The sequence below is a fragment of the Oxyura jamaicensis genome, chromosome Z, assembly GCF_011077185.1.
Source record: "Oxyura jamaicensis isolate SHBP4307 breed ruddy duck chromosome Z, BPBGC_Ojam_1.0, whole genome shotgun sequence".
NCBI lineage: Eukaryota > Metazoa > Chordata > Aves > Anseriformes > Anatidae > Oxyura > Oxyura jamaicensis.
The window spans coordinates 70,709,513-70,732,116 of NC_048926.1; the positions used below are offsets into that span (position 1 = coordinate 70,709,513).

The 22,604-nt window shown below is 41.2% G+C and overlaps 1 long non-coding RNA gene across 1 annotated transcript in view; it reads right to left on the reverse strand.

Annotated features, from left to right (window-relative positions):
- The window catches only part of LOC118156641, a 36,284-nt gene extending 13,936 nt beyond the window's left edge, over positions 1–22,348 (reverse strand). Inside the window, exons 1-2 of the long non-coding RNA XR_004746361.1 lie at positions 22,186–22,348; positions 21,992–21,994 (exon numbers count right to left, since the gene is read on the reverse strand). This is a non-coding gene — a long non-coding RNA (uncharacterized LOC118156641). The remainder of the gene's footprint in view (positions 1–21,991; positions 21,995–22,185) is intronic.
- Between the last annotated feature and the right edge of the window lie 256 nt (positions 22,349–22,604).

Here is a 22,604-nt window from a genome sequence, read left to right on the forward strand (position 1 = left end):
AATAAATTACTGCTTCACTGAGATCCTTGCCTGAGCCTAAGTTATTGGCTACAGTGTTTCTCACAGTAGCAAGTTTCTTATATATTTATTAAAGTACAATTGATTTCCTCTAGCATCAACAGTATAGAGAGTAAAATGGTAGTAACATAATGCAGCATAAATTTGATTATGAACTAAAATTCTCACTAAATACAGATGAGAGAAGTATTGTTGCATTCAGTAAATGATGGCAGTAACCTGAATAAATTATACCTGACTATAATCACTTATTCTCAGCAACATTTTAAAATTTTTTAGCAATCAGAGTACATAGGTTAGAATATATATACGTATACATCCAGTTCAACAGGTAACTGCCTCAGAATATGTGTGTGTTGTCTTCAGAAGATTTCATCTAGCTGTTTGGGAAATCTGTGATTTATTTGAGGACGGAGAAACAAAAGCAGATAATGGGAGAAAGATAGTTGGGAATACTGTATGCTGTCTTCTTTGACTGTAAACACGTAGGCTAATAGAACTGTGTTAGACTGTGGCAAGAACTTTTACTGCTGCTGTATTTAGATAACCCCTGTCCTTAAGGCACTGATTTCCACCCTTTGCCTCCTGTGGAAACTGAAAAATCTCACCTGCAAGGACATTTGCATTCTAGTCACACTATGCAACCTATACATGTCAATCAGTAGCAAAACTTGATACTTATTATTAACCTCTCTTCTTTCATTTCAAGGTTCATTTGCCAGTTCTGCAACCTGTCATTGCATTGATGAGGCTTATAAAATCCCAAGTTATATGAATAAACAAAAATCAATTTTTAATATTGAAGAAAAATGGACAATAGAGTTGACTGATAGAACAAATATTTATAGACTTTTATCTTTCCTTCCTTTTTTATTTGAACTCTTTAACACCTATGGTTTCATCTGTAATTTACCCTTTCACCTATAGAGTTGATTCCTTGTGGGAGTGTGGCCATGGGGGTTGACAAGCCCCATGGTTGGTGATAACATCGGACTCTTAACTATGTGGCCATCAGGAATGTAAAGAGTCTAGAGGGAAAAAAGAAGGGCGATTCAGGAGATGCCTTGCCATCTCGGGTTGCCTGTTCTCCAGCCGTTAAGGCATGGAAGTTACTGGGTGTTTGCGGTTGCTGGGCAAAGTTGTTGACCAATGAATAGTTAGTGAAAAAGTACTGCTGTGGGGCCAATGGTAAAAGGGAACCTGTCCTGGATAGGAGAATAATGAAGTTATGTCAGCAATAAAGAAGTAGCAGTTACTGATCCTAAAAGAACCCTGGTGTCCATGTGGTCCATTATGCCACAATTCCTTGCTGACTGCAAACTCCTGTGGCTCCATTGTATTTCTGGCAATCACTGAACAGATAAAGCTTACTTCATGCAGAATTCTTTTGAAGGCGAAATGTAGATCAAGCTTAAATTGAACTAGATTTCACACATCACCAGAAGGGTTGAGGCAGTCAAATGTATGGCTTTCATATACAGTGATGCTGCAGAATGATGCATTTGCGGTTGTTTGGAAGCAAGGAAATACTGCTGTAATTTTAAAGTAATGATAAATTAGAACACAGATCTCCTGGCTACTTGTTGGAGGTGACTGTTTCTGAAGGGAGCTTCATTTTCATGCCTTTTTTTTTTTTTTTTTTCTTTTTTTTCCCAGTGTATCTTTAAAAGATCACTTTGTAGTGTGTTGAACTGTCAAAGGTTATTATTTCAACATGTGATCTGTATCAAGAAATTTCATATGCTAATTTTTTTAATATGTAGTGTGACAAAGATGAAACAGGTTTGCTATGCACATGATGGAGGTGTGTAATCACAGCTCAGTTAAACCTGAAATTAAAAGAGAAGGATTCCAAGAAAATTAAATTAAGCTGTTTACAAATTGTGTGTGTGTGTGTATTCAGACAGATTTCATGTGATTGATTGCACAAGTGCTAATTAATTTTTAGGATATTGTACTATTGTTGCTTAGATTAAAAACAGATCAGCTAAATTATATGGGTTTCTGCACTAATTATGTACAAAGCAAACATCAGTGCACAGTTAAAAAAATTATATTTAAAATACACCTTACACAGCTGTTTTTTTCTCTTCTAAATATCTCCAATTCTTTTTCCTTTAAAAATAAATCTACTTCACTTGGAAGGAGAGGCAATTTTTATGTAAAAAATACAGTCATTAATTATTAATATTAATCTTATTGGATTTTGATCAATCAATTGGTTGGCAAAAAATATTATACACTGGATATTGGTCAGCATAAGGAGAAAGATCCTTTTTATATTCTGGCCTCCAATATAAATATCTTCTAATTATTTTTGGCTGTCCTAATAGATGAAACACTGTGTGTTCTGAGGAAGGAGGGCTGATTGTGTTTATAATGGTAAATAAAAACACATGACTCCCCAGAAAACCCAAAGTATCTATTATTCCAGTTACTTTTATGGTGATGTGATTGATAATAATAATTAGACTTCAAGATGCCCCTTCTGAGAGACAAATCATAGACATTTCCTGAGAAAAAAATTAGCACTGTTTTTATCACTTTTCATTACAGTATTTGCTCCCTCAGAAAAATATTTGCCTCTTACTTAGAGCCTTGAATTATATATATATTTAAAATTAAATGCCATAAATATTTTTTTCACTGTTTAAAATTGTTATAATTATTAATGACAGTGAATGAAAGCTTTGACCACTGAGTTCAAGTTGCTTCTAAGCACATAAAAGGGGAACACATTGGATATCAAATCATCCATGTGGATGATTTAAGATATTTCTGTTCTAACTTGGTGCTGTTGAAATGTCATGTTAAACATGAATAGTACTTAACTGCACTATGAATCTCACCAAGGTGGGTAGCTGGAAAACACTCTTTTGCATCATTGTCTGCATTTGTGGGAGAATGTTTTTAGAAAAAGCAGTCACCACTTAAGAACCCTCTAACGTGACAACACATCTCTGCCAGCTGAATCCTTGCACATTCAGATCTACAAAGATCCATATGTGTTTGCTTGGTTATTGCTATTAGTTTTTAATGTTAGTCAACAAAAGTGGTTGTCTTAACTAAATTACTTCATTTTCATCTATGGATATAGCATATCACGGGTTTTCTGTAAAACACTAAATGAAGAAAGGCTTTGTGCCTGTATATAAGTAATAAGTTATATGGCATTTTACATGCCCATCTTAAGTTTATAAGCACGGATTTAGCTTTATGGGATCATTGGAGTAGGTAGACATGCCCTTTTCACAGAAGGTAGTTAAAGAGGAATTGTGAAATAGATTCTTTAATAAGGAAGGGAGATGAAGTGGTTAATTCATGAAGTGACATAAAGAATAATGCAACTTTAGGAACAAAAGCACCAGATTAAAAGCTGATTATGAAGTCCTGCAATTTATTTGTAGTAATACAAAGCTTCATGTTTATTGCTAAGTCAATCTGCAATCTATGGAGAGGAAAAACGCATACCTTCTTTACAACAAAATTTAAAAGTTAAAATGCTGATTTGTTGTTGTTGTTGTTGTTGTTATTGTCTCATATTTTATGATTCTTTCTTGTCATTAATATTAAAATACGAAAGCAGGATAGATAAAAGATTAAGAAAAATCTAAAACCTGTAAAATGGCTTAGCCATATATAACTTAATCACACTGACTGTAGTTAGAGAGGGAAAGACTCAAAACCATAGCTGTAAATACTGCACTGTTGTTAAATTTTGGAGCACAAGTAATCATCTCTGTTAAAAAAAATGCATTTTCATACAGTACACCATTGCTTTCTTAAACATGTGGAAAAAATGTCATTTTTCATGAGATCTGTCTTCACTGTCAGGCTCAAAGATGAATTTTTGTCTTTTGTCCCTCATGGTTCTGAAAGTTGTTCTTGAATTGTAACTGTTGAATCTGTGATGTTACTTCCCATCTTCCATTTTCTCGCTCCACTCAATCTAATTTTATTTACAAAATTGCAGCTTTACTTCCCTGGAATACTGTGTGCAGTTCTGATGTCTGCTTTGGAGACATCTACTGGAAGTGGAACAACTTCATACAAGGACTTCAAAGGTCATCAAAGGAAGAGATGACAAGAGATATTAACAGAAAATTTAGTTTAGTCAAAAAATATTAAAGCTTTGAGGGAATATGTTTTCTGCCTATAAAGACAAGCCAAAGTAGAATACTGGGAAAGACACTGAATATGAATATTGGTGGAGAATGAATGCTTATGAGGTGGCTAGGAAGGTATTTTAGTTACTTGTTCTCAGGCTGCTTCCTTGTGTCTCCTCACTTCCAAATCACAGGATACCACTAGTGTTTGCATGGGTACATAGAAAGCTGACTCAACCAGGATATCCTGTGGTTTTTGCTCCTCCTCACCTCGATCAGCATGCTAATACAGTTTGCTGTGTTGGCACTTTTGAACAAATGGCATGAAAGTAGAAGGAGAGTTAGGGCTGTGCAACTGGCCTTGCTGCTGAAAAGCTTTTATTAAATACAGACTTGGGATTTGGGGGTTCAACAGTGCTCTACTTGGGTGAAAATACACCTTCTGAAAATGGCACTGTTTGTCTGACGGAAGTGTGGTAGCCACCCCAGCGTCTTCCAGTTGAAATCTGAGGCATCAGAATAAAGGTCTGCAATTAAATTCTGGCTTGTTGCAGTGATACAGATCTTCACTCAAAAATGGTAGTTAAACAGCTGCAAAATAAAACTAATCTAGTTATTAAATTTTCCAGTCTATGTGCTACTGATAATTGGTATGTTTTTTAAGTAGAGGCATTGTAATTGGTACCATATGTAGTCTGCACAAAGCTAGCATCTCATAATGGTATGCAAGTCAAACTTTTTAATCATGTCCACACTAAGGGGCTGTGTTGCTTTAACAATGTCAGTTTCAGAAACCTATATACCAAGAGCACAACCAGAGCCATATAAACAAGTTCTAAGCACATTTTTTCCCTGCATAAAAAGGGATGGGAACAGAATAGTAAAGGCGAATGTCTTGCAATTTAGACAAATATAAGGTAGGAGCAAGGACAATTTGTAACATGTATAATTAGATGAGATATTGAAATTTAAGGATGAAGAGGTGTACTTGTTGTCCTGACTTGAGACAAGTGAATCCTGGTTACTTCAGACCTAAAGTGGCACTTGAGACCAAGGACAAAAAACTCACTTTGGTGGAAGTGGGAACAGGTAGGTTGCTCTTTGTCAACATTTAGTGACATTAGCATTTTCTCTTCTGTAAAGGGGAATTTCTACATAATGCATGTCCCACTGCTTCTGGTGTAGTGTTCTACTTCTTTGGCTGGCCTGCACCAGTTTCTGTATCACTGCAGTGTAGTGAGATTACTATTTTACAAATACAGACACTACTTACATTATATTTTTAGGAAGACGTCTGCTTAATCTCCCAACCAGAATTAAGATTAGTTGTTTGATTGAATACCTTCTCCAATTTATTTGCCAGACCTCATCAGGATGTTGCTTTACAAGTCTTAAATGTCTTATCAGGAAGGCAAGCCATAAACAACATAGGAGGAGAACAGCCACTAGTTATAGAATCACAGAATGGTTTGGGTTGGAGGGGAATTTAAAGATCATCTAATTCCAACCCCCTGCCATGGGCAGGGACACCTCCCAGTAGACCAGGTTGCTCAAAGACCCATCCAGCCTGGCATTAAAAAATTCGAGGGATGGGGACTTCCATAGCTTCTCTGGGCAACCTGTTCCAGGGCCTCATGACTTTCAGAGTAAAGAATTTATTCCTAATGTCTAATCCAAACCTGACATTTCTTAGTGTAAAACCATTACTCCTTGTCCTATCACTACAGTCCCTGACAGAGTCCCTTCCCAGCCTTCTTGCAGGCCCCCTTTTAGGGACTGGAAGGCCACATTGAGGTCTCCTCAGAATCTGCTCTTCATCTACTTTAGACTAAACAACCCCGACTCCCTCAGCCTGTCTTTGTAGGAGAGATGATCCAGCCCCTCGATCCATCCTTGTGGCCCTTCCCTGGACTCGTTCTAATATATCCATGTCCTTTTTGTGTTGGGGGCCCCAGAGCTGAATGCAGCACTCTAGGTGGGTTCTCACGAGAGCAGAGCAGTAGGGGAGAATCACTTCCCTTGACCTGCTGGCCACACTGCTTCTGATGCAGCTCAGGATACTGTTGGCTTTTAAGCTGGTCTGATACGGTTGGCTTTCTGGGCTGAATATAAATATAAACTATTTGCTGCAGAAGAAGGTGATGTCAATATTTTTCATGAAATATCAGTAGGTCAAAGGAAATTAACTTAAAAATGAGAGGGGGGTTAATGAAGAAAGGCAGTTCCTAAAGGTGTTAGGGTATAATATATGCTTATCATCGAAAACTTTAACCAGGGTCAGCAATCAGTTGTCAGTACTTGACTCAGTAAACACATAAACCTGATCAGAATTGCAATTGAGACTATCCCTTTAATGTTGCTAAGGGCCTAATACCTTTAATTTAATGTTACTTTAGCAATGCATAGATTAAGCAAACCTCCAAATGCCAAATTTTCTATGGACCAGTAAGTTTTATACTTTATTTCGTGTTATATTTGTATTTCCTAAGGAAGGCTTTCCATGTTAATGCTGCTCTCAGGAACAAAGTTCTGTGATCTATTCCCATCATGTCCTAAAGGGTGCAGATGCATGAGGTGGTTATATTGTGAGATGTCATACATGTTTGCTACTGATTTTATAAATGACATGTAAGCCCGCATGCATAAATTAGTTTTCATTGCTTATTCCTTTATATGCAAAAGAGAGAAAATTATTCCTGTTTGAAGCTTCCTTTATTTTTATTGACAAAATGTTGTAATCAACACTTTGTCTCACTGCTTCATTTAATTTTTATGTATATCTCAGTAGGGAACTCTAAACTGCATTTTTACAATGTCCTATCTCTGTTAACTTTTATCTTTAACTACTGAAGAAGACTAATAATCTCCATACCTTAGCTGCAGAAGATTAATAAACAAAGCTTAATTAAAACAAGAGAAGCACAATAAACCCAAAGGGTTCTGCTTTAGCACTAAAGATTCATGTCATTTTTCTTGTACGTTGTGTGTTTTTAAAAATTGGGGTGGGGGAAGGACTGGAAGAGAACTTCAGGTTTTTATATTTAATTGAACTAACAGCATGTGCTGACAAGTAATAAATAACAGTGACACAGAGTGACTAAATAAATTGGTTTCCTCAAGCAATGATTCATTTGCTGTCTTTCATTGCCATCAGGTTAAAAGACAGCTTCTTTTTGTCAGCCTACAGGAGAAATGCTTGATAGTGTAATAACCTTCTTTCCACTCCAGCCACATCAAGATTTTAAATGCATGGAATTAATATAAATAAAAATGCAGCAATTAAAACTTGAGCTTCTTCTTGGCTCACAAAAAAAGTAAATAAATAAAAATAAATAAATAAAAGTCCCTGCAGAATCAGTTATCAAAAATGCATTTCACCATGATTCAGTGTGCTTTACAGGAAGAAAACACTACTGATAGGCAAGGTCTTTTACTTTTGTAAAAAAAAAAAAAAAGATTGTTAATACTGAATCATGATTTTAGTAGGCTTCTATTTAGCACTCATCATTCACAAACAGGATGAATACAGACCAAGGTCTCACTAAAATTCTTTTCTGTCAGACTTATAACCACTTACGAAATAAATTCATCAGTTCTTTGAATGCACCATTTAGAATGTTTTCGTAATAGTTTAATATATCTTGTACTTTGCCAACTTTAAATGGGGGTCATTGCCACAGAGACTGGCAAGCAATAAACTGAACAGGAAAACTAAAACTCAGCTTTTCTGAACTTTCCATCACATAGTCCAATAGCAGAATAATAGACCAGCTTTGAATGGATAGAGCCAGAGTAAAATTTATATAGGACTTCTGTAACTCGCACGTTATTCAGACTGAAGAATTTATTGCATTCACTGTGCTGATATTCTGCCCATTTCTTTAAGTGGATTCATTTCAGGATTTTGGGTCTGAAGAACCTATCTGGTCAAAAGACTTTTTCTTCAAAGATAATTGGAGCAGCTGTGGTAATACACTTGCAGAGGAGATGGTGGCGGCGCATGAGTTGCCCTTGTGTCCAGAGCCTTGCTGCATATGGTTTTTTTTACCCTGACCATTTGAAAAACTAGGAAATGACCTCTCCCAAGGCTTCCCCTGCAGCTCAGCCTCGTACCCATTAGAGATCCAAGTAGCATTTAGGAAACAAGAACCATTAAAAAAAAATGAGGGAACTCAAATGCACTAGCCTTTTAAGATACAACCAATCTTGCCAGTTGGATGCATATATGTTATGAAACACATTTTAAATGTCCAGAAGGCATCCTCAGAGTTTTTTGCACCAGACACCATGCCTATGAGAAATTCATTTTTTAGGGCTAAAAAGATGGTGAAGAGTCTAGAGAGGAAGATGCAGCCAAGGAAGGAGCAGCCAAGGTCCCTTGGTTTGTTCAGCCCAGAGCAGAGCAGGCTGAGGGGAGGCCTCATGGTTGCCTGCAGCTCCCTCATGAGGGGAGCGGAGAGGCAGGCGCTGAGCTCTGCTCTCTGGGGACAGCAACAGGACCCGAGGGAATGGCATGGAACTGGGATAGGGGAGGGTCAGGCTGGGTGTTAGGGAAAGGTTCTGCACCCAGAGTGGTTGGGCACTGGGACAGGATCCCCAGGGCAGTGGTCATGGCACTGGGCCTGCCTGGAGCTCAAGAAACATTTGGACAGTGCTCTCAGACTTATAGCTTTATTTTTAGGTGGTCCTGTGTGGAGCCAAGAGTTGAACTTGATGATCCTTGTGGGTCCCTTCCAACTCAGTATATTCTATGATTCTGTGATTCTTTGCCATTAGAATAACTCTGCAGTTTGCTTTACCAGAGATCTTTTCTCCACCATGCTAACACCCCCAATGCAAATACAGCAACATCCAACATAGGCTATGCTATGAAGAAAGATGTTTGCTACTTATTTTCTGTGAATTTTAGAAGAGTGAATCTTAATGCCACTTTGGTGTTAGGAAATGTGCTGCCTGTAGCATCTACTTCTGCAAGGGGAGGCTGAAGCACCGCAGCCGCTGCTGCCTGACCCTCCCTGCTCAACCCTTCCAGGGGACTGCGAGGTGCCAGGAGGATGTGAGTGGGCACCGTGTGTAGTGAGGTGTGAGGTGAGGGCCCTGGTGGCTGGCAGTGCTAGGATTTGGTGGCTCACCACCCGCCCCACCAGGAGCACATGACTCAGGGAGACACGAAAAGGTGGTGGGGCCATGAGCAGCAGTGGCAGCAATGATGTGCAGCACTGGAGATCAGCAACTACTTGGATAAGGTGTGTAATGGAGGCAGTTGTGGGGCTCTGAGAGGGAGTGGAGTGTCTGCAGTTGTCAGTGCTGGCTGGTATGATTTGATAACGTGGGTGGTCTTTCTGAACACATTGCTGCTTTAGAAGAGATGGTCACTTTTCCACTGCTTTATCCTGAAGTCTTTGACAGAGTCAATAATCAGCCCCCAAGAGGCTGTTTATTTTGTGGTTCACCAGGAACTGAAAAGACACTGGTTGCTCATGCTCTTGCTAATGAATGTAGCCGAGGTGACAGGAAAATATCCTTTTTTTTATTTTTTTTTTATTTATTTTATTTTATTTTTTTTATGAGAAAAGCTTCTGACTGCCTGAGACAATGGGTGGGGGAATCATAATGTCAGCTTTGTTAGTTATTTGAACAGTATGGTTCAGAGTCAGTATCAGGCTAACTCCAGAAAAAGGATACACGAGGAACCACAGACCAGCATGTTCTGCTGGGCGCTCTGGGATCCACAACTGGGACAGAATTGTTTCTGCCTCTCCTGCAGGGAGAGGTCCAACTCCTTGCAAAAGGCAGTCATGATTACTTTTCTCCTGAAAACACAGCAATTAGTCTTTTCCCCTCTGACCTTCTGAAGTGTTCAGGGTGAATGAAGTGTTCAATTTACTAAAGTGAACATTAAATCTGTTGGAAAAAAAAAAAAAAGGGAGAAAATTCATGTGGCCAAATCCCAAGTAGAGTTGAATCTGGCCAGGTCTGTGGGACACAATAAAAAGGGACTTTTTAAATATGTGAATAGAAAAAGGATGAAGAGAGAAAACATAGGTCCACTACTTGATGGGGAAGGTCACGTCACAGACAATGACATAGGCAAAGCAGAGACATTTAATGCCTTCTTTGCCTCTATCTTCAATGCTGATGATGAGCTTCAGGACCCCAGGTGCCTTGAGCTGGAGGACTGTGACAGTGGGAATGATAAACTCCCAACTGACCCTGAACGTGTGCGGGTTTTGCACCTGGATCCATACAAGTCCATGGGTCTGGATGGGATTCATCCCAGGGTGCTTAGAGAACTGGCTGACATCATCGTGGGACCTCTCTCAATTATTTTTCAACAGTTTTGGACATCTGGAGAGGTCCCAGTAGACTGGAAGCTGGCAAATGTACCAATTTTCAAGAAGGGCAAGAAAGAAGACCCTGGCAACTATAGGCCTGTCAGTCTCATGTCAGTGCCTGGTAAAATTATGGGGAGGATTATCCCTGAACTTATTGAAGCGCACCTGGGGGACAATGCAGTCATTGGACCCAGCCAACATAGGTTCATGAGGGGTTCTGTTTGACTAACTTGATTTCCTTTTATGATAAGATCACCCGTCTAGTTGACCAAGGGAAACAAGCTGATGTGATCTTTTTGGATTTCAGTAAAGATTTTGACAGAGTTTTCCATAGGATCCTACTGGACAAAATGTCCAGCATACAGCTAAACAAAAACAACATATGATGGGTGAGCAATTGGCTGACAGGCAGGGCTCAAAGTGTTGCAGTAAATGGGGCCACATCAGGCTATTGGCTGGTCACCAGTGGGGACCTCCAAAGCTCCATTTTAGGGCCAGTTCTATTTAATGTTTTTATAAATTATTTGGATGTAGGACTAGAAGGTGTTTTGAGCACATTTGCTGTTGACACTAAACTTGGAGGAGTTGTTGACTCTGAGGGTGGAAAGGCCTTGCAGAGAGATCTGGACAGGTTGGAGAGCTGGGCAATCACCAACCGCATGAAGTTTAACAAGAGCAAGTACCAGGTCCTGCACCTGGGAAGGGGTAACCCTGGCTGTACCTACAGACTTGGCAACGAGATGCTGGAGAGCAGCCCCACAGAGAGAGATCTGGGAGTTGTGGTTGACAGCAAGCTGAATACGAGCCAGCAGTGTGCCCTGGCAGCCAGAAGGGCCAGCCATATTCTTGGATGCATCAAGCACAGTATTGCTATTCGGTTGAGGGAAGTGATTGTCCCGCTCCACTCTGCGCTGGTGCAGCCTCACCTCGAGTACTGTGTGCAGTTCTGGGCACCACAGTACAAAAAGGATGTAAAACTGTTGGAGTGTCCAGAGGAGGGCGACAAAAATGGTGAAGGGCCTTGAGGGGAAAACATGAGTGGCTGAGGTCACTTGGCCTGTTCAGTCTGGAGAAGAGGAGGCTGGGGGAAGACCTCATTGCTGTCTACAGCTTCCTCATCAGGGAGAGTGGAGGGGCAGGCGCTGACCTGTTCTCTTCAGTGGCAAGCTATAGGACCTGTGGGAATGGTGTCAAGTTGCGACAGGGGAAGTTCAGTCTGGATATCAGGAAGAGGTTCTTAGATGAGAAGGTTGTCGCACACTGGAACAGGCTCCCCAGGGGTGTAGTCATGGCATCAAGCCTGTTGGCATTCAAGAAGCGTTTGGACTTAGTCATATGGTCTCAATTTTTTTGGGGTAGACCTGTGTGGTGCCAGGAGCTGGACTTGATGATTGCTACAGGTCCCTTCCAATTCGGGATATTCTATGATTCTAGTGCAGCACCAGAACAGCACGCAGTATTGAATTTCCTCATTTATCATGCTGTTACTCTCAAATGACTGTGTTTCATACCTACAGATATTGTTACCATATTTTCAGCTAATTAACTGTTCTCTTTTGTGTTTGTAGTACTTAGAAGCACTTAAACATTACATATGTAAATGCTATTATGTAACTCTGTCATTTATCTAACCTTCTGATTCACCTTTCTCTCAAACTATCAGAGAACTATGAAGTACAATTCTGCCCTACAAAGTGTTGGTTTAAGCCAGGGGCACAATAAGGGACTGCTGTGTGTGTGTACTCAGTCCGATATGCAACAGCAATGCGTTGGCAACAAACACGAATTGCACTCCTGTAATGGCACTTGCTAGTTTTAGTTAAAATGGCATAGCACCTTCCCAACATGGAAGATGGTTTCTGAACAGCATAAATTTCTTTCTTGTTATGTGCTGCAAAATTAAAGATCCAAGGCCTGATTCGCTGATGATCTGTGCATTTGTTAACTTTGCAGAGCTATTGGAAGGAAACCAGAAATAATTGCATTAATGCAATCTCTCTCTCTTTAAACCTTTAGTATCACTTCAGCTTTTATCTGCAACCTCCATACTTTTGTTTCTGTTTGACTTAGGTTTCTTTTGCTCCATAGGCCTTCTTCCTACTCTCTATTTTTACACAGAATCATACAATCATAGAATATCCTGAGTTGGAAAGAACCCATAAGGATCATCAAGTCCAACATCATATACATCTTATTCAAAGACTTTCATTTTTTTGGTAAGAAGAAATTTTATCTTAATTCCATTCCTTTTGGGAAAAAAAAAAAAAAAAAAAGTTATTTACTGCTTCATATTCCCAGATTAAAAAGCCCAAATGCCAACTAGATCGAGTCTGTTTACATTCTGCTGAGGTTACAGGATTTACACAAATTAAATACTTATGTTCAATTTGCAAAATGACTTTATTATTATTATTATTATTTGTCTGAAACTTTCTTTGACTCTGCCATTGGATCCTTTCATTCCTTCTCTTAGTAGGCTTAAGAGTCCTCCGTTACCAGGTTTGTGCTTCTTAAGTGGTACTTAAGGTCAGTGACCAATTCATCCACTGGCCTCCTTGACTTATGAGCATTGGATTATTATACCTCAGGCCAGCAGAGACCTAAGAAGGTCTCCAGTTTGACCCCTTCTCAGAACAGGCTCATCCATGGGGTCAGACCTTTATCCCATGGGGATATGGAGATGCTCCAAACAGGGAGATGACACCATCTCCCTGCACCCTACTCCCCGCATGGGGAAAAAGCTTTCCCTCTCTCCAGCTTCTCTGGCCCTGCTCATTTGCTGCACAAGGCCTGCAACTTTCTCCCTAGGGCTGTTCCCGGCCCCACCAGCATTGCTGCTGGGGCTCTGCCTGCTCTGGGCAGGGCTACACATTGATCCTGCCTGACTTACGTGGAGGTCTCTTTGACCCCTTCCTCCTGTCAACATGGTCCTTCTGTCTGGGACATCAGGACATCTTTCTCCATTTCTTTATGACTTGTAGGTTTTACTACTCAGGCACATGCTGCAACAGCATCCCACATTCTGAATTACAGTTGTCTTGAATGTGGGATTCCCAGCACTTTTAATTAGTGCTTTGAATTTACTTTTGGGTGCACTGAGATACATAAGTTTTTACTTCTGCTTTGCCTGTGTATCAACTCGATTTATGATGAAAAGCTTCCTTCTTTCTCATTTCAGCCTCTTCATTTAGAATGAACGAGAATCTTAATGAACTGCCTTTTGGAGCAGGTTACTGAGGTGTGCAACTGAGGCACACAGATTTGGAGACTGATCCACAAGGCTGGTTGGGCATGTGATGCTGAATATTAGAGAGACTAGCTTTTTCAGCTGCTACTCTGGGTTATGTCTAAGGTTCCAACCTTACTCTTTATTTTCCCAACAAAATGGGCATCAGATATCCTTTCTGTGATCTCTTTGCTCTGCTCTCAGACTACTGTTTGGTAGTGATAGATGTATCTCTTTTGCATGTATGGGTGGGAAATGGTTCTCTCTTTTGGACAAACTGACAATCTATAAAGCTTCTCAGTCCAGCGCATTGATTTTGGTCCTACAGACTTGCCTCCAGAGCTAGAACTGTTACAGGAAACACTAATGAGGTTTTCCTAAGGACAGATTTCATGCATCTTCACAGGGTGGATGTCTCCACCCTCAAGTTCAAATTAGTTTTTATTTTTTACTTTTCCTGCACTTCTTTATCCAGACTCCTTGTTCCCATCTCTTTGGTTTTAGGTTATGTCTTCATCTTTCTATGAAGGCTTCTGCTAGCAGTGTTTTCTTCTTATGGTCTGTCCAGTGTACCTTTCCAGATAACTAGAAGTTTCTCTTTTGTCTTTGGCATTGCTGACAGTTCTTGAGGTAATCTTGAGGTTCATGTGGAGGAAAACAACTACAAATAACCTCTTTACCTGCCAGTTTTCCTGACTGTCCATTTCAGACCTTTTCTCTCTTCTTTCTTGGGTTGTGGAGCACAGCCTAGTTTTAATGAGTCCAATCTTTTCCTCAGTTAATGAGAACAGAAAGGGTTTGTGTTGTTCACAGCCAATGTGTATTTTATTGGCAGAAACTAGAGGTTGTTAACATGCATTTGGTCTGTAGGGAAAAAAGTACTGAACAGGTGCTTTATATATATTACAAAAACAAAGAGGGAGTTTATATTATTTTATATTATTTTATACAGATAATTTGTTGACCTGCGTTATTAAATCCAATTAGGAAAATAATGCATTTTCTTGGTTTTGACATAATATTGTCCTTAAAACAAAACTAAGAAAATGCAATACTCAACTACATTTGGAAAAATATACTTTCATAACTTTTTAGGGCAATAGAGCTTTTCTTAAACTCCAATACAGAAAGGTTGCCTGCAGTAGATATCTGACTTGACAGGGTTGAAAACAAGTGCCTCGGTAACCAAAGGGTGCACTGTTCTAAGCTATGAGAAAAGCTAATCATGAAGCGTGTAAGCAATGAATGACATTAAAAATCTCTTTACCATTGAAGGGTCTATGTTACTATTACTAAAGATTAGAAAAGTGTGTTTACAGCAAGTTAGCACCCTTCTTTTTGAAGAACTGCAATGCTCCACAGTAGAGTTTTTGTATTTTGTCACCCCCCCTGTTATTCCACAGGAGATTAAATATTTCCAAATGACTAGCATATCACTCTCCATTCTGGATGTTTAACAAGTAGATTTGCAAATTACCTTGTATTTATATATTATTAAATAAAACTAGAAAATTTGCCTGAACAATATTGTGCCTGTTTATACCATATGATGTTCTGCCTCAATATTTCTTTTTCATTTTATGCATTTTTGTTATTGAAAATATTTATTTTGCTAACACGGCTAATAAATGCACTGCTGTCATGTCTGGATACAATTTGCAGAATCCATCTGCAAAGAATGAGGAGCAGCTCTCTAAATAATATACTAGACTGCCTGAATTTGTATGCTAGTCACACTACAGAATTTGACCTTAGGGGTGGTTTCTTCTGTCAAGTTTTAGGCCTGCTGTTTTTGCAGGTTTTCAAGTTTCTGTAACTCAAGAACACGGCAAACTGTTCACTTGCTGTGAAAGTTTTGCGAAGTATAATAGTGTGTTTACAGGTAATACAGAGAAATGAAAACACCCTATGATTGTTTCCTGTGTGTGCTTATATGCACAAGCATGCCCTTAGGTACATAAATAAGAAGCTTCTGTTTCTTACATTTACCAGCAGATGGAGATAACAAGGGCTCCTTGGGAAAGGAATAGCTAGAAAACAATAGAGGTGTCTTAATTGATGAGGTCTCTGGATGGGAATTCTTGAAAGAGGAATGACAGATAAATTGTGGCAAGTATTGATAAAGCCAGTGATTGTCAACGTTTTATTCAACAAAATTATTCCATGATAAAATATTGTGTATATGAAGACTAAACAGACTGAGAAAACAAAAGAATGAAGTGCCTGAGCTAAGGGCTCTTCAAAAAAAAAAAGGGTTCTCTAAAGTATTTCTGAATCATCTTTTGATCAAAGTGTGGGTGGACGTTGCATAATGGGGTTGGGGACAAAACTATTGCTGGAACTTCATGATGATAATTTTCCCCTGTCTGCTTGAAAGTGAGTCTCTCTATAACTGTAATAGTGAGGTGAGAGAGAAGAATAGGGTATTACAAACACCTTGGTGGACACTTCACTTTTTCAGATTGTGAGTAGAAAAATTCAGTGTAAGGACAGGAACAAAGTTTGCACATGTATGTTTGATAGGCGGAGATGGGCAAAGCATGATTTATTTCTTTAGCAACAGTTTTATACCACAGAAATTCATGCCTAACTTTTTAAGAGTTAATGAAAGATCAAAACAGTGCCAAAGCCATTCTGAGAAGATGAATTTCTCCTTGGGAATAGGAACCTAAGTCACTATGTTCCTGCAGCAGTGCTCCATGTAGCCTGGATAGCTCCACGAAGCCTGGGTACAGTGGTGGCTGCCGTTCTGCTGCTGTTCTAAAGTATCCCCATGTGTTAAACTGGTCGATGAGCTAAGGGGGCTTTGAGAGTATACCAGATTTTCCCTTTGACAGGGTTGCCATTAACCTAGCGCTGCTTGTTCTACAGCCTGACTGAACAGTTGTGTCAACATATCTGAGAGGCAGCAGGTGTTGAAGAATAACAGAGAATTATAGAATCATAGAATCATAGAATATCCTGAGTTGGAAGGGACCCTTAAGGATCATCAAGTCCAACTCTTGACACCGCACAGGTCTACCCAAAAGTTCAGACCATGTGACTAAGTGCACAGCCCAATCTCTTCTTAGATTCAGACAGACTCGGTGCAGTGACAACTTCCCTGGGGAGCCTGTTCCAGTGTGCAACCACCCTCTCTGTGAAGAACCCCCTCCTGATGTCAAGCCTAAATTTCCCCTGCCTCAGCTTAACCCCGTTCCTGCGGGTCCTGTCACTGGTGTTAATGGAGAAAAGGTCTCCTGTCTCTCGAAACCCCCTTACGAGGAAGTTGTAGACTGTGATGAGGTCTCCTCTCAGCCTCCTCTTCTCCAGGCTGAACAGGCCCAGTGACCTCAGCCGTTCTTCGTACGTCTTCCCCTCCAGGCCTATCACCATCTTCGTAGCCCTCCTCTGGACACTCTCCAACAGTTTCATGTCCTTTTTATACTGTGGTGCCCAGAACTGCACACAGTACTCGAGGTGAGGCTGCACCAGCGCAGAGTACAGCGGGACAATCACCTCCCTTGACCTACTAGCGATGCCGTGCTTGATGCACCCCAGGACACGGTTGGCCCTCCTGGCTGCCAGGGCACACTGCTGGCTCATATTCAACTTGCTGTCTACCACGACCCCCAGATCCCTCTCTTCTAGGCTGCTCTCCAGCGTCTCATCGCCCAGTCTGTACATGCAGCCAGGGTTTCCCCGTCCCAGGTGCAGGACCCGGCACTTGCTCTTATTGAACTTCATACGGTTGGTGATCGCCCAGCTCTCCAACCTATCCAGATCCCTCTGCAAGGCCTTTCCACCCTCATTCGAGTCCACGACTCCTCCAAGTTTGGTGTCATCAGCAAACTTGCTCAAAATACCTTCTATTCCTACATCCAGATCATTTATAAAAATATTGAAAAGTACCGGCCCTAAAATGGAGCCTTGAGGGACCCCACTAGTGACCACCCGCCAGCCTGACGCAGCCCCATTTACCATAACCCTTTGGGCTTTCAGAAAACAGAAATTCAGAAAACAGAGAAATTCAGAAATTCAGAAAACAGAGAACAGTCAGGAGCTCCTTCAGCTTTTTCCTCTGAGAAAAAGCATGCGACACTGTATCTTAATGTCCATAAGCATTATTAATGCAGAACATGTACTTGCAGCTGTCTGTGGTGGTTTCACACTGGTGGAAAGCTAAACTTCACACACTGTGCGCTTATTCCCCCTCCTCAGAGAAACGGGATGGGAGTGTTTGTGTGGGGTAGAAAATACAATGGGAAAGGGCTCAAGGGTTGAGATAAGGACAGGGAGATCACTCAATAATTATCTTAACAGGCTGCAGCTCCATCCCCGGGGCCTCCTCCTGGGGGGCTCTCCTTGAGCTGCAGCCTCTTCCAGGCCACCTGCTCCACAGGCTGCAGCATGGAGATCTGTTCCATGTGGGACCCATGGGCTGCAGGGGGGCAGCCTGCTCCACAAGGCGGCTTTCCACAGGCCGCAGGGGGAGAACTGCTGCTGCGTTCCAGGAGTACCAGCTGGATCTGGCTCTGCTCTGACATGGGGTAGCTGCTGGGCTCTGCTCACAGAGACCACCCCTGCAGCCCCCATGCTAACAACTATTTGCCATATAAGCCAGTTACCAGATGAAAGCATTTAACAGTGGAACTGTTAGCCTGTTTTATTTATTTATTTATTTATTTATTCATTTATTTATTTTTAAGATGTATACTTTCTTTAACAGACCAAATTTCCTAATTATGGCTAATGCTCTTGAACTTATTCCTTACTAATGTGACCTGAGCAATAAAGCCACAAAGTCACTTTTGGTGAAACCTCTGAGTTTTTTGGAAAATGATAGTCCTGGCCATAGCATTGACAGGCCAGGAGAAGAGGAAAACACAGAGACGGGCAGGTGTTTGCCACCACTGGGGTTCAGGGTCCTGGAGGCCATGGCATTCCCACTGCAGCAAGACATGGATGCTTGGAGTGGCATGGACCTGGCACCGTCAGCAGGACAACAGGCTCAGGCAATTCTCAGCTTGTAGCTGACAAACTTGTGAGCAGCCTGTCTGGGAGCCTGCCTCCTTGGTAAGGGCTTCACATTCTGTGGCTGGTTTTGGACATGGAGTGGCTTTTCAGACACTGTTCTGGAAACACCAACAATCAAAACAAAGCTGTACCTTTAGCAGACATATTACAGTAATTAGCATATAAACAAAGACAAAACCAGCACAACTGTTTTGCTTCTAATTACGCTTATTCAAATCCAGTAATTTAAAACTCTGGTGCTGGGGCTGTGTCTGACTCTGGGTCCCACTACCTGCTCCTGACCCCCCAACCACAGTCTGACTGCCCATCCTGGCCCTGCCTGTCCCCATCCCCGTGTACTTGCCCACTGCCCTGGATATCCTGAGAGTTATTTTTTAATGAGAGGCCCACCCAGTGTCGCTCATGGCTCAGCTCTGGCCAGCAGCGGGTCCCTTTTGGAGCAGCTGGATCTGGCTCTGCTCTGACATGGGGCAGCTGCTGGGCTCTGCTCACAGAGGCCACCCCTGCAGCCCCCTGCTACAAAATCCTTGCCATGTAAAACCAGTACAGGTATACATACAGGTAGCGACTGGGAAATCTGCTTTTTATCCTGGAAAATCAGTATGATGCTTGTTAGCTTCTTCATCCAGGTGCTTTTAAAAAGGAGTGCAACTGAGCTCAAAAGTGTGAATCAAAATTTCCAAAAATCTCCAAAAAATGGCACCCTAAGATTTAAAAAAATATATGCTTTACACATGAGGCTCTTTTCATTTGCTTTCTGTTCTTTTAACTTTGGGCTAACATCTTCAAACTTTTCTCCACAGATGGGAAGGATAAAAGCTTGCTTTTGGAATATGAACACAAAACAAGAATTTCCCTGTGTCAAATGGCTGCAGGCAGAGAAATTGTATGAACAACATATTTAGTGTTGTTCATGAGAAAATCACATTTATTCCAGCAAACTGGCTGTTCATTCCTTTGATGTCCAGACTTGTGTATCCATATCACTATGCTAAAAATCATATGGGCAGATGAATCAGTGAGTATCTGGGAAAGTGGTATTTAAGGTGGTAATTTGCTCCTCTGGCTCTTATCCAGGTACTGAGGACTATGTGTAGCTTCTTTCTCCTTCTCACAGTCTTCTTTGTTTTGCTTTCTGAAGGTGATTTTTTTTACAAAGAGAAGAGTACTTCTGCTACATCTGCCTCTGGTGGAGCCGGACTGCCTGTGCACTTAAAACAGACACCACTATGAGCTTCACACTGTGTGTGATGGCCCTAGAATAATAGTGCACCATTCCCTCAGTTCAGTTTCAAGCCATCTTTATTCTTATTAAATCTATCACCTTTTACTAATCCCTGCATTTGTTTTGTTGCCCTTATGCTTTTCCTTCCAAGCTTAAACTAAACTTCAGTAGCTGTGGGTCTTTCTCCATGCTCAGCTTTTTATTTGATTGTTTTTCCTCTTGACTTTTCCGGGTTTCTGTGCAGCTCATCCCTAGCTGTTACCTTGAGACCCAGTTCCCTGTGCACCTTTTTGTTCTTGTTGTTTTTTTCCTTTTGCATTCTTCTTTTTCAGAGAAGTTGGAGTCTGTTGTCTTTTAATTATAGGGCCTGGTAGGCTTTCCCCAGCTGCCTTCTGTACCACCTGCTGTTCTGATTTCCTGAAGAACAGTCTCTGGGTGCAGCATTGCCACACTGCGTACAGATGCCGCACTCCCACGCTTTCTTATAGAGTCCAGCAAACAAGGTGCTGGGCTAAGAACTTTTAACTTTTGTCCCCGAACACCTCCAGCTGATAGTCAACAACAAGGGGAGAGGCACTTGCACCATGAATGAAAGGGGCATTCATCCAGCCAGGAGACCACATGTTCCTTTCAGTAACACAGAACATCTTGAATTTAGCAATTGCTTTGTATTTTTTTGCTGGGTATTGCTGGGTGGTAGTCTTGTTCCCCTGTGAGAGAATGGCAGCCATCTGCAAAGGGTGTAAGTGACTTTTTCAGGGTGAGTCCTGCCTGACAGCCTGAGGATTGCAGCTTTCATTCTTTCTTTAAACTGTGGACAGAGCTACTGGGCTGCTTTCTGCTGCAGCCTGTTTGGGTTCTTGACATCACTTCTGCCAAAGGGGAGGAATAACCATCCTGGAGATGACCACATCTGTAGTGTCAAGTCCAGTCCTGTGCTTCCCAGTACAAGAGAGATATGGACACACTGGAGAGAGTCCAGAGCAAGGCCACCAATGTGATCAAGGGACTGGAGCACCTCACCTATGGTAGAAGGAGGGAGAGCTGGGACTGTTCAGCCTGGACAAGAAGAGGCTTAGGGAGGATCTTGTCAATGTCTGTAAAAACCTGAAGGGAGGGTGCAAAGAGGACAGAGCCAGGCTCTTTTCAGTGGTGCACAGTGCCACTACAAGGGCCAATGGGCACAAACTAGAACACAGGAAAGGCCATTTAAACATAAGAAACACATTTATACTGTGCAGGTTTTTGGACACAGAAATAGGTTCCCAGAGAGGCTGTGGAGTCTCCATCCTTGGAGATACTCAGAACCCAACTGCACACTGTCCTGAGCAACATACTATAGTTGAGCAAGGGAGGTGGACTGGCTGATCTCCAGAGGTGCATCCAACCTCAGACAGTCTGTGATTTTGTAACATTTCTACACCTCCTTGCAGATCACGTTCTCAATTTATCACCATGAAATTTATCACAAACAATTCTGCTAGCAAGTAAAAGGTGATCCCAGATTATCTTTATTATATCTGCATATTGATCTAAGATGAAGTCCCTTTGCCTTGCTACCCTAACCTGATGTAAGTGTGTTCTGTGTATTTCTCCAGGTAGTCCTGAAGCCCTGTACCCAGATTGAGCAATTTGTTGGGAAGAGGAAGGGTCTGCAGAGCTTTTGCAGAAATGTGTGTGCCCCTTCTGCATTCTTTAGAAAACTGCTAAAATGCTTGGTTGGCTGGTGATCTTGTATTTTATTCAGTCCCATTATTGATAATGAGGTAACCATGTGGCAACCAAGAGATACTTAATGAACTTAAAAAAAGTTTTGAATATAAAGGTTATACTATCAACAAATGATGGTTTGCAAGAACTAAATAGGATTATGAATATTATCCTTCTTTAACAATGCCTTAAATTTTTATCTCCTTATCTCTTCCTCATTGCTTTCTCTCTTAAGACATTATGATTTATTGTATCTCCACTAGGTACCCTGCATATGATTTACATACTGAATGGCTCTGCTTTCAGAGCAAGGTAATGATATAATATCACCATTTATATTCAGAGCAGTCAACACTTTCTAGCTCTCTGAATAATAAAACCACCTGCATTTAATATACATGGAAAAATAGGAAGGCAAATAGCAGATACAACACAATCAGATAAGTGTAATCAGATAAAATATCACAATATTATAGCAGATCAGCATCTGGTAATGACTTGAATTTTAAAAGACTGACAAGCAGCATGGCCTAAAGCAATCAAGCATACCTTATTCGGAGCTATTTATCCCAGATTTGATTGCTCTTCTCATATGTTTCTGGCAGATTAAACATTCAGGCTTTCTTATTCTAACTCTTCTGTTACTGTGTCTGTTAAAAATGTTAGCTTTTCTCCGACAGTGAGCAAGCAGTGACAAGCTGCATCACAGAGGAGTGAGCCCCACTCCCCGCAGATGTTGCAGATAACTGCATCGAGCAGCTGTTTTGCATGGCATACAGTTGTGCAGCAGTCTGCATCCTCTGCTCTGCAGCTGCTGCCAGGGCTTCAGTGTCTCTCCTGATTACTGGAAAACGGGGGAAATATTACAGTTCTTTGTGTGTGTGTCTGGTCACTGGGACATGGATGAGTTCATTCATGCATGCTTCTGAATGCAACAGGATCCTCATCTCCTTTGGGGTGTCCTGGCC